The 9246-nt window shown below is 59.9% G+C and overlaps 1 non-coding gene across 1 annotated transcript; it reads right to left on the bottom strand.

Moving 5' to 3' along the window:
- Window positions 1–966: 966 nt before the first annotated feature.
- Window positions 967–2781, bottom strand: LOC142796057 (small subunit ribosomal RNA). Its single transcript, XR_012893511.1, has one exon. It is a non-coding gene; the product is annotated as a small subunit ribosomal RNA (ribosomal RNA).
- Window positions 2782–9246: the final 6465 nt, after the last annotated feature.

Below are 9246 nucleotides of genomic sequence, written 5' to 3'. Positions count from 1 at the left end.
GGGACGTCCAAGTCCCTCGTTCTTCCGTGCTTCCTCTTTCGGCAAGTCGTTGCGGCACCTTCCCAAAGCGCGCAGACCCGCTAATCGCGACGAGCGCGACGTGGCCGTGCCGCCTTTCCCTCGGCAGCAAGCAAAACGCCTGGCAACGTCGACGCTCCCCTAACCGCGATCTCGCACCGTGTTTCGTGTGGCGAATTCAAAAGCCGGCCGGCGCTGCTGCAACCATTACGGTCGGTACGCATACGCCGCGGAGGGCGGGACGGTCATCGGAGCGTGCGGTTCCTCCATCGAGTACTGCGCACCTCGGCCGTCGCATCGCCGTGCCATGACCGGCCGCGCGTCAACGCGAACCGGTGCCAGCGAGATCCCTCGCCTGCAAGAACCGACCGGCAGCCTCCGTCACCCGAGGACGCGGAGGCGCTTGCCGCGGACGGCGGGACGGTATGCACTGGTGCACAGCGGACCCGTCACATCGCCAGTTCCTTGACCGACCGCCGACGCTTGTGCCGTTCCTCTCGTACTTGGCAGTCGCCGCGCGATTGTCGGGTCTCGTTCTTGCACGCTCGAACGGTCGGGAGGGCACTCGGCTGGCGTTTCGGGAACGCGCAGCCTCGCCTTCTACCGACGTAACCACGACTCGCCGTTCGCGCTCCGCCGCTCCTGTTTACAGTACTAGGCGGTCCCGCAGCGGTCGGGTCGCGCATTTCGAGCGCTTCGAGCCACGGTGCAGTGGCGGGTCGAAAGCCGACCTATGAGTGCGTTGCGCCGTTTGTACCCGCGTCCGCCACCTGGCCGACCGTCCAAGGTCGCGGTGTTGGCGTCCGCTGGGCGCAACAATTTGTCACGGGGTGCCGCTCCACATTCAGGCAGCCCCGTGGGGAAAAGCCGACCCCGCGTCCAAACGGGGTCAGCGGCAGAAAGTGTCGGGCGCAGACGCAGCTGAGGCGCTCACCCTTCACAATCCGTTAATGATCCTTCCGCAGGTTCACCTACGGAAACCTTGTTACGACTTTTACTTCCTCTAAATGATCAAGTTTGGTCATCTTTCCAACAGACCGGCGCAACCGAAAGGCCGCGCCGGACATCGGTCCGAAGACCTCACTAAATCATTCAATCGGTAGTAGCGACGGGCGGTGTGTACAAAGGGCAGGGACGTAATCAACGCGAGCTTATGACTCGCGCTTACTGGGAATTCCTCGTTCAAGGGGAACAATTGCAAGCCCCTATCCCAATCACGAAAGAAGTTCCACGGGTTACCCAGTCTTTTCAGACAGGGATAAAGACACGCTGCTTCCTTCAGTGTAGCGCGCGTGCGGCCCCGGACATCTAAGGGCATCACAGACCTGTTATTGCTCTGTTTCGTGCGGCTAGGAGCCGCTTGTCCCTCTAAGAAGGTTGTAAGGTGCTGGGAACCCCGCACCTATTTAATAGGCTAGAGTCTCGTTCGTTATCGGAATTAACCAGACAAATCGCTCCACCAACTAAGAACGGCCATGCACCACCATCCACCGAATCAAGAAAGAGCTCTCAATCTGTCAATCCTCCCAGTGTCCGGGCCGGGTAAGTTTTCCCGTGTTGAGTCAAATTAAGCCGCAGGCTCCACTCCTGGTGGTGCCCTTCCGTCAATTCCTTTAAGTTTCAGCTTTGCAACCATACTTCCCCCGGAACCCAAATACTTTGGTTTCCCGGAAGCTGCCCGCCGAGTCATTTGAGTAACTCAGGCGGATCGCTGGTTGGCATCGTTTATGGTCAGAACTAGGGCGGTATCTGATCGCCTTCGAACCTCTGACTTTCGTTCTTGATCAATGAAAACATTCTTGGCAAATGCTTTCGCAGTAGTTCGTCTTGCGACGGTCCAAGAATTTCACCTCTAGCGCCGCAATACGAATGCCCCCGTCCGTCCCTCTTAATCATTACCTCGTATTCCAAAAACCAACAGAACAGAAACGAGGTCTTGTTCTATTATTCCATGCAAGTTTATTCAGGCGACTCGCCTGCGTTGAGCACTCTAATTTTTTCAAAGTAAAAGCACCGGCCATCTCGAGGCACACAATGAAGTGCACCAAGAAAGAACCGGCATGATGTTCAGTCCGAGCCGTCGCATCGGGTAGATGCACTACTCGTCTGGAACTGAGATCCAACTACGAGCTTTTTAACCGCAGCAGCTTTAGTATACGCTATTGGAGCTGGAATTACCGCGGCTGCTGGCACCAGACTTGCCCTCCAATTGATCCTCGTTAAAGGATTTAGAGTGTACTCATTTCAATTACGGGGCCTCAAAAGAGTCCCGTATTGTTATTTTTCGTCACTACCTCCCCGTGCCGGGAGTGGGTAATTTGCGCGCCTGCTGCCTTCCTTGGATGTGGTAGCCGTTTCTCAGGCTCCCTCTCCGGAATCGAACCCTGATTCTCCGTTACCCGTAACAACCATGGTAAGCAAGTAACCTACCATCGAAAGTTGATAAGGCAGACACTTGAAAGAAACGTCGCCGGCTCGTGGCCATGCGATCAGCACAAAGTTATCCAGAGTCACCACACAATACGGGCCGAAACCCGATCGATCTTGGTCTAATAAAAGCACCCGTTACCCAAAGGGCTCCAGGCTCACTGCATGTATTAGCTCTAGAATTGCCACAGTTATCCAAGTAGGAAGAAACGATCTAAGGAACCATAACTGATTTAATGAGCCATTCGCGGTTTCGCCTTATTTCGGCATGTACTTAGACATGCATGGCTTAATCTTTGAGACAAGCATATGATTACTGGCAGGATCAACCAGGTAATCGTTCGACTGCGCGTCCGTCCTCGCCTTCGGCGGGCCGGACGCAGTCTGTGTGCGGCGGAGGCCACCTTCAGGCGCCCCAACACGCTTATTTTGCACTCCGAGATGACGGCGTTCGAGCTCGCTACGGCACAACCTTCCCGAAAGACGAGTGGGAGCCGTGCGGCAAGAAGCACGTTCATGCTCGCTCTTTTTCGTTGCATCGACTCGGTCGCGCCGTGCGGGTTGCCCAAGCCCGCTGCACTGTCGGTGGACCGGCCGGAACTAGCAACGGAGCCGAGACTGCAAAGCCGCCAGACGACGGGTCACGCCCGCGTCTTCGGCGCTTTCGCATCTGAATCGCCCGAGGACGACACGGAACACACCTCGATATCGTGGTAAAACGGCACCGTCCGACAACCAGCCCCTAACGCATCAAGCGGATGAGGCTGCAGACGACTGCCGTGGATTCCCCTGGAGCAGACCCGAGGACACGCTTGACGAGGCCGAAGCCCGCCGCATATCAGACACCCGGTCGCTTTCGCGTACGCCGCTCACGAGAACCCCCACATAATAGCAGCGATAAGTACCCAGACCTCCTTGGGCACTAATACGAGCGTACTCGAGAAAATTTCACCGCGGGTGTGCCCCGAAACGTGTGGCACGTTGAGCGTGCCACAAGTCTACGTCGCTCTCAAACCCGCCGAGGTCGTAGAATTTGCGACCCTACTCACGAAATTCCCACCGAGGATACGGCCGCAAACGTACCGCACCTTGGGTAGGCCACGAGTTTGTGCAACACTACGCTGACGGCACAGCACCGAGGTCGTGCGCGCACGCACGGGAAAATTCCGCCGCGGTTTCTGCCGAAAACGTGAGGCACCACGACTCTCCGCAAGTTCGCGTCGACTGCGAAAGACCGAAGTCGTGAACGACGTGTCCGCTACTCGCCGCCGACACGCTGGACACCAAACGTACAACGACTCGACGGCGTAGTAGAGGCCCACGACGCGGTTTTCCTTAACGACGTCTCGGCGTGGCACCGACAGGTTAGAACGGCCGACCAACGTTCCCTGTCCGCCGTTCGGCTCAGTCGAAGGGCTCGGCGACTTCGGCAACGCTGCGAAGCCGCACGGTGACGCACGCCATGTCCCCATTTTTTTTTTTTTTCTTTCTGCGTCTGCCGGGGTGCCCCTATAATAGCAGCGATAAGCACCCAGACCGCCGTGGGTCGCTCGCCCCGGCTGACGTGGTTTTTCGTACTCCTGCGGCGGTCGCCGTCAAGCACGTCCAAATACGCTACTTTCGTGGGCGCATTCACGCTCTTTCGCTTCGCCGGAGTGCCAGCACTCACTCTGCCAAAAACGGCGAACATCCGAGCGGCGGTTCCCACTTTTGCGTCGGCGTCGCAAACCCCGCCCCGGCAGACGAGGTTTGCCGTACTCGTGCGACGGTGGCCGGCGGGCACGTCGAAAGACGCCGATATCGTGCGCGAATTGGCGCACCTTGGCTTCACCGGAGTGCCGCCACTGACTCCTCCAAAAACGGCGAAGATCCGAGCGGCGCTTCCCACTTTCGCATCGGCGTCCCGAACTCCGCCCCGGCTGACGCGGTTTACCGTACTCGTGCGACGGTCGCCGGCGAGCACGTGGAAAGACGCCGATATCGTGCCCGAATCGGCTCCGTTCGGCTTCGCCGGAGTGCCAGCACTGGCTCGGCGAAAGACGACGAACATCCGAGCGACGGTTCTCACTATTGCGTACGCGTCGCAAACCCCGCCCCGGCAGACGCACTTTGCCGTACTCGTGCGACGGTCGCCGGCGAGCACGTAGAAAGACGCCGATATCGTGCCGGAATCGGCCCCGTTTGGCTTCGCCGGAGTGCCAGCACTCACTCGGCCACAAACGGCGAACATCCGAGCGGCGGTTCCCACTTAGCCGTCGGCGTCCCGAACTCCGCCCCGGCAGACGCGGTTGCCGAGCTCGTGCGACTAGCGACCGCGAAGCCGTCTCGCGACGCCGCTTTCGTGCGCGGCTCCCACTGCGACCTGGGTCACCCGAGGTCGACGAGCAAGAAAGAATGTCGAAAAAAAATTTTTTTTTTTTTTGCGTCTGCCGGGGTGCCCCTATAATAGCAGCGATAAGCACCCAGACCGCCATGGGTCGCTCGCCCCGGCTGACGTGGTTTTTCGTTTTCCTGCGGTGGTCGTCGTCAAGCACGTCCAAACACGCCACTTTCGTGGGCGCATTCGCGCTCTTTCGCTTCGCCGGAGTGCCAGCACTCACTCTGCCAAAAACGGCGAACATCCTAGTGGCGGTTCCCACTTTTGCGTCGGCGTCGCCAACCCCGCCCCGGCATACGCGGTTTGCCGTACTCGTGCGGCGGTGGCCGGCGGGCACGTCGAAAGACACCGATATCGTGCGCGAGTCGATGCTTCTTGGTCTCGCAGGAGGGCCGCCACTCACTCCTGCAAAAACGGCGAAGATCCGAGCGGCGCTTCCCACTTTTTCGTCGGCATCGCAAACCTCGCCCCGGCAGACGCGCTTTGCCGTACTCGTGCGACGGTCGCCGGCGAGCACGTCGAAATACGCCGATATCGTGCCCGAATCGGCCCCGTTTCGCTTCGCCGGAGTGCCAGCACTCACTCGGCCAAAAACGGCGAACATCCGAGCAGCGGTACCCACTTAGCCGTCGGCATCCCGAACTCCGCGCCGGCTGACGCGGTTGCCGAGCTCGTGCGACTAGCGACCGCGAACGCGTCTCGCGACGCCGCTTTCGTGCGCGGCTCCCATTGCGACCTGGGTTACCCGAGCTCGACCAGCAAAAAAGAAGGTCGAAAAAAAATTTTTTTTTTCTGCGTCTGCCGGGGTGCCCCTATAATAGCAGCGATAAGCACCCAGACCGCCGTGGGTCGCTCGCCCCGGCTGACGTGGTTTTTCGTACTCCTGCAGCGGTCGCCGTCAAGCACGTCCAAATACGCCACTTTCGTGGGCGCTTTCGCGCTCTTTCGCGTCGCCGGTGTGCCAGCACTCACTCTGCCAAAAACGGCGAACATCCTAGTGGCGGTTCCCACTTTTGCGTCGGCGTCGCCAACCCCGCCCCGGCATACGCGGTTTGCCGTACTCGTGCGGCGGTGGCCGGCGGGCACGTCGAAAGACACCGATATCGTGCGCGAGTCGATGCTTCTTGGTCTCGCAGGAGGGCCGCCACTCACTCCTGCAAAAACGGCGAAGATCCGAGCGGCGCTTCCCACTTTTTCGTCGGCATCGCAAACCTCGCCCCGGCAGACGCGCTTTGCCGTACTCGTGCGACGGTCGCCGGCGAGCACGTCGAAATACGCCGATATCGTGCCCGAATCGGCCCCGTTTCGCTTCGCCGGAGTGCCAGCACTCACTCGGCCAAAAACGGCGAACATCCGAGCAGCGGTACCCACTTAGCCGTCGGCATCCCGAACTCCGCGCCGGCTGACGCGGTTGCCGAGCTCGTGCGACTAGCGACCGCGAACGCGTCTCGCGACGCCGCTTTCGTGCGCGGCTCCCATTGCGACCTGGGTTACCCGAGCTCGACCAGCAAAAAAGAAGGTCGAAAAAAAATTTTTTTTTTCTGCGTCTGCCGGGGTGCCCCTATAATAGCAGCGATAAGCACCCAGACCGCCGTGGGTCGCTCGCCCCGGCTGACGTGGTTTTTCGTACTCCTGCAGCGGTCGCCGTCAAGCACGTCCAAATACGCCACTTTCGTGGGCGCTTTCGCGCTCTTTCGCGTCGCCGGTGTGCCAGCACTCACTCTGCCAAAAACGGCCAACATCCGAGCGGCGGTTCCCACTTTTGCGTCGGCGTCGTAAACCCCGCCCCGGCAGACGCGGTTTGCCCTACTCGTTCGACGGTCGCCGGCGAGCGCGTCGAAAGACGCCGATATCGTGCGCTAATTGGCGCTCCTTGGCTTCTCCGGAGTGCCGCCACTCACTCCTCCAAAAACGGCGAAGATCCGAGCGGCGTTCTCCACTTTCGCATCGGCGTCCCGAACTCCGCCCGGGCTGACGCGGTTTACCGTACTCGTGCGACGGTCGCCGCCGGGCACGTCGAAAGACGCCGATATCGTGCCGTAATCGGCCCCGTTTGGCTTCGCCCGAGTGCCAGCACTCACTCGGCCAAAAACGGCGAACATCCGAGCAGCGTTTCCCACTTTCGCATCGGCGTCCCGAAGCCCGCCCCGGCAGACGCGGTTTGCCCTACTCGAGCGACGGTCGCCGGCGATCACGTCGAAAGGCGCCGAATTCGTGCACGAATCGATGCTTCTTGGTCTCGCAGGAGGGCCGCCACTCACTCCTGCAAAAACGGCGAAGATCCGAGTTGCGCTTCCCACTTTTTCGTCGGCGTCCCGAACTACGCCCCGGCTGACGCGGTTTACCGTACTCGTGCGACGGTCGCCGGCGGGCACTTCAAAATACGCCGATTTCGTGGGCGCATTCACGCTGTTTCGCTTCCCCGGAGTGCCAACACTCACTCTGCCGAAAGCGGCGATCATCCGAGCGGCGGTTCCCACTTTTGCGTCGGCTTCGCAAACGGCGCCCCGGCAGACGCGCTCGTGCGACGTACTCGTGCGACGGTCGCCGGCGAGCACGTCGAAAGACGCCGATATCGTGCTCGAATCGACCCCGTTTCGCTTCGCCGGAGTGCTGCCAGTCACGGCGCAGAAAACGGCGAACAAGTGTTTTTTTTTTTTTTCCTAGAATTTGTGTTATAGAAGGCACATTTGATATCGGACGATAATTTTCAACTTTATCACGCGCACCGATTTTCGTGTAGAGGTTTGCAAGTTTATGGGAATTTCTCCACTTGGAATAATGCGATTTAGTAGTACTACGAGAACTTCATGGATGTACTCAAGGGTACGGGGCAAGTCAGTTACGTCAACACCTGCAGATTTTTTACACTTCAAACTGAAAATTGTTGGTTGTGAGTCCTCGTGTGATATTAAAGGCCGATTCGCTAACACATAGAACAAAGAAAGAAAGGAAGAAAAAACGCCCGCGCTCGCTCAAGAAACCTGGGTTCGCAACAAGTGGCAACAACAAGCAACCGAGCGAGTGCGCCAAAACCCGTGGCGGCCGAACAAACGCGAAGTCCCAACCGCGTCAGCCGGGGCGGCACGGGACAGGAAAAATCACTTCAGCCGGGGCGGCGGGGCACCGAATAAACCTCGTCACCTCGTCGCAGGATAAAAGAGGAAACAAAAAGTCTAAACAGCGTCTGCTGGAGCGAATGCGTAATAAAACAACAACAACAACAAAAAAAAAACACCCGCGCTCAAGAAGTCTGCAATCCTCACAAAAGGCGACTGTGACCGAGCAGCGTCAGCCGGGGCCGTGCGGAAACGGAAAAACCGCGACTACCGGGGCGTCGAGGCACCGAAAAATCCACTTCAGCCGCGGCGAAAAAAAAAAACAAAAAGAAAGACGGAGGGGGGGGGGGGAACCACGTCTGCCGGGGCGAAGGAAAAAAAAAAACGCGTCTGCCGGGGCGAGCCCGGGTGCGGCACCACCGGGAAAACTGTGGCAAACAGACATGGCGATCGAGTGAGTGGGCCGCCAGCCAGGCTCAGCCAAAAAGTGCAAAGTCCGAACTGCGTCAGCCGGGGCGGCAAAAACCGCGTCAGCCGGGGCGGCGCAAAAAACCGCGTCTGCCGGGGCGGCACGAAACCGCGTCAGCCGGGGCGGGGCGAAAACTGCGTCAGCCGGGGCGAAAAGAAAAAAAAAAAACGCGTCTGCCGGGGCAAGCCCGGGTGCGGCACCACCGGGAAAACTGTGGCAAACAGACATGGCGATCGAGTGAGTGGGCCGCCAGCCAGGCACAGCCGAAAAGTGCAAAGTCCGAACCGTGTCAGCCGGGGCGACGCAAAAACCGCGTCAGCCGGGGCGGCGCGAAAACCGCGTCAGCCGGGGCGGCACGAAACCGCGTCAGCCGGGGCGGCGCGAAAACTGCGTCAGCCGGGGCGGCGCGAAAACCTCGTCAGCCGGGGCGAGCGAAAAGGGGGGGGGGGGGAACCACGTCTGCCGGGGCGAAAGAAAAAAAAAACGCGTCTGCCGGGGCGAGCCCGGGTGCGGCACCACCGGGAAGACTGTGGCAAACAGACATGGCGATCGAGTGAGTGGGCCGCCAGCCAGGCTCAGCCCAAAAAGTGCCAAGTCCGAACTGCGTCAGCCGGGGCGGCAAAAACCGCGTCAGCCGGGGCGGCGCGAAAACCGCGTCTGCCGGGGCGGCGCGAAAACTGCGTCAGCCGGGGCGAGCCCGGGTGCGGCACCACCGGGAAAACTGTGGCTAACAGACATGGCGATCGAGTGAGTGGGCCACCAGCCAGGCTCAGCCAAAAAGTGCCAAGTCCGAACTGCGTCAGCCGGGGCGGCAAAAACCGCGTCAGCCGGGGCGGCGCAAAAAAACCGCGTCTGCCGGGGCGGCACGAAACCGCGTCAGCCGGGGCGGCGCGAAA

This window comes from Rhipicephalus microplus, unplaced genomic scaffold (assembly GCF_043290135.1).
Source record: "Rhipicephalus microplus isolate Deutch F79 unplaced genomic scaffold, USDA_Rmic scaffold_1059, whole genome shotgun sequence".
NCBI classification, from domain to species: Eukaryota; Metazoa; Arthropoda; class Arachnida; order Ixodida; family Ixodidae; genus Rhipicephalus; species Rhipicephalus microplus.
The sequence above is the reverse complement of the archived record's forward strand: the minus strand, read 5'-3'. Positions and strand labels throughout refer to the sequence as shown.